Source organism: Pinus tabuliformis, chromosome J, assembly GCF_031772625.1.
Source record: "Pinus tabuliformis cultivar Carrire ecotype Pingquan chromosome J, CPIR1, whole genome shotgun sequence".
NCBI lineage: Eukaryota > Viridiplantae > Streptophyta > Pinopsida > Pinales > Pinaceae > Pinus > Pinus tabuliformis.
This window is the reverse complement of record NC_142295.1, coordinates 274,110,809-274,114,369: the sequence shown is the minus strand read 5'-3', so window position 1 is coordinate 274,114,369 and position 3,561 is coordinate 274,110,809.

Sequence of the window (3,561 nt, the reverse complement as noted above, 5' to 3'; positions counted from 1 at the left end):
AGATACAAATACCTAACATAAAAACTCAACCCCCTTATGCAGGGGACCATTACAGAATAGTTCAACCAAAAAAAAGTGTCTATGTGACATCAGAAACCAAAACTATTTCGTGAAACGTGTCATTTTTAAAAACACTTACGAAAGAAACCATAACGATGAGATACTAAAACCGTATAGTGCATATTCAGATTGCAATTATAGAGATCAACAAAGAGCTCATCAAGAGCAATAGAGATCCAAATCAAAAACCAGACAAGTTTACAAAACATCAAATAGGATTATAGTTCTACTAGCATATAGCTCTACCATCAATAGGATTATTACATGGTCTTTGAAGAAATCCAAAGAATCAAATAACAAAAATAAAATCCACCGAAACCCCTCAAAAACCCTAACAAAACCATTGATATAGCCTAAAATTCCGAACTTTGTACATTATGTGGATGGCCCAGACCTTGTAAGGATTCTCATTTTCCACTCTGACTTGTCTTCCAAAGCCTCCAACTCTTGTGAAATCTTCACTGCTTGGGCTAACTTGTGCACTGCTACAGCCATGCGTAGCACATTCAGAAAATTGAAAATGATGCCAATTGGCTCTTGCCGTGAATTTGAACGACATAATCAGAATTTATAATTCTTCTTTTAAATTCTTTAGCTATTTATTAAACATAATTCATCCTCTCTTTCGATTCTGAAAATTAAAAGGAAGAGAGTAAAAAATAGTAGTAAAACTATATAGTGTATATTGAAAACTTTAACATGGGGATGTCTTTTCAATTCATTTGTAGAGATCTACATGCACGCACTTAAATGTTCACTCTTCTTTTTCCCATCATCTGATATCCTATTTATGGTGTGCGAATCGAAGCTTAGTTTTGCACAGCAATAGGTAGGTGCCACTGCCAATTTTACAGCACTCGAGAAAGAAATGTTGGGAATTTCAGGTGATTTCAAACACAAAAGACCAGAGAACAACACTCTGATACCACTGTTGGGAATTTTTCTGGTAAAATTCCAAAAAACAAAAGACGGAACAGAGAACGATGCTATGTTTTAAACACAGGATCATAACACAGCGGAAACAAAAAAAATTGTTTTGCTGGAGAATAGAGTTTTCAATAACACACATAAAAACTTGTATTCATTAAAAGACTGTTGTTACAAAAGATTTGTCTTCCTTTATCAGAGGGATTACAACAACACTACTGTGTAATACTTTTCTTTACGCTGTTGCGTTCTGCACTGCTATGCTCTAACTCTTATCAACTCACCACTAACCCACTAACTAGTTACATTGTTGTTCTAGGTATATATATGATCTATTAAAAAAATATCTCTGCTAGGTTATGCGTGGAGGTGTCATAATGGACCACCAACCACATTTACAATCTAACATGGTCCTCTGATACAAATCGACATTTTCTGGTGCTCTGTTGTCCTTCTGGGGTAGACGCAGTAAAAAGTAAATGAAACCCATAACCTTTCAATGCTTTTAATTGCTCGAGGCTCGTCCCTCTTGTTCTCGGCCATTCTCTCCTTTAATGTTGTTGGTGAACAATTATGGCGCAAAACCTTCTTTCTTCTTCGGGAACACAAAAATAGGTTAAAACATAAATAAGGCATGGCGGTGGTGAACACAAGCCAGAACAAATCTCAGTCGTCGGATCTACAGATGAACAGCAGGATCACATAGCAAAAACATTAACGGGAGGATGAGGCGAGGTGAGAAACAGTGATGTGCGATGTGCGATGATATCGTATCGCAGTATCGCAATCGGCAGATACAAAAGGCAGAGGGCTTAACATGCAATGGTGAAAGTTGCGATCTGCGATCGCAATCGCAGAAAACAAATATAAACAGAATGAGACAAGGGGTATAAGGATGCGATTTGCGATATGATCGCATCGCAGAAGGAAAACTACATGGTTTTTCTGAAGTAAGGCGTGCTGCAGTTGAAATTATCATTTCAACACTCCCCTTTAATTTCAACTGCTGGGTTATCAGTCATACCCAGACATTTCCTCAAATAATCAAAACTTATCTACCCCAATGGTTTGGTCAGAATGTTTGCAACCTGCTCCTGAGTCCTGCAATGTTGTAAAACAATTTCACCACTGTTTACCAATTCCCTGAAGTAGTGAAACTTTGTGTCGATGTGTTTTGTTCTCTTATGAAACACAGAATTGTTGGACAAGGCAATAGCAGAGCTATTGTCACAAAAAATAACCGTTGCTTTTGTTTGCTCTTGGCATAGGCTCCTTAGCATTATTCTCATCCAAACCGCTTGACAGGTTGTTGTTGTAGCTGCCACGCATTTTTCCTCTACTGTAGACAACGCCATAATGGGCTGTTTCTTAGAAGCCCATGAAATTTCTCATGAACCCATGTGAAAGAGATAACTGGATGTGCTTTTCCGATCATCGACACTTCTAGCCCAATCGCTATTGGTGTAGCCAACTAAATCTGAACTTTCTGAAAACGTATATAAAATGCCAAATCTTTTTGTACCTTTGACATACCTTAGTATTATTTTTGCTGCCTGCCAATGTGCTTCTTTTGGCCTCTCCATGAATCTGGAAATTAAACTAACAACAAACATTATGTCCGGCCTAGTTGCAGTTAAATACATAAGGTTTCCAACTATGCTCTTGTACACGCTAGGATCAAAATCCTTGTTGTTGTCCTCTTTGCTGAGTTTTAATCCAATCACTATGGGAGTGATTGCTGCCTTGCTGTCCTGCATATTAAATCTTTTCAACACTTCATTAACATATTTTGCCTCTGAGATAAAAATCCCATTTTCATTTTGATCTACTTCTATTCCTAAGAAGTATTTCAGCAAACCCATGTCAGTCATTTCAAATTCTTCTTTCATGACTGATTTGAAATTTTCAATGAGGTAGTCATCATTACCTGTAAAAATAACATCATCAACATATAACACAACAATTAGTATTTTACCATCCTTTTCTTCGATGTAGAGGGTGGGTTCTCCCTCACATTTTTCAAAACCATTTTCCAGTAGGTAGGAATCTATCCTACTGTACCATGCTCTTGGTGCTTGCTTCAGCCCATAAAGAGCTTTCTTCAATCTGCACACTTTGTGCTCTTGGCCTTTCTTTTCATAGCCTAGAGGTTGCTCAATGTAAACCTCTTCCTTTAACACTCCATTTAGGAATGTTGACTTCATGTCCATTTGGTAAACTTTCTACTTGTTTTGTGCTGCTATGGATAACACTGCTCTCACGATTTCCATTCTTGCAACCGGTGCGAAAGTTTCCTCATAGTCTCTCCCATACTGCTGCTTGTATCCCTTGACAACAAGTCTTGCCTTGTGCCTTTCTATCTTGCCTTTAGCATTGCTCTTGGTGTTATAGACCTATTTAACTCCAATGACTTCTTTACCTTTTGGTAGATCAACTAAATCCCATGTCTTGTTTCTTTCTATGGCATTGATCTCATCATCCATAGCTTCTATCCATTTCCTATCCTTAATTGCATCTTCGACATGAACAAGGTCATCAACATGACAATATAAAGAAAACAAGGAATTCATACCT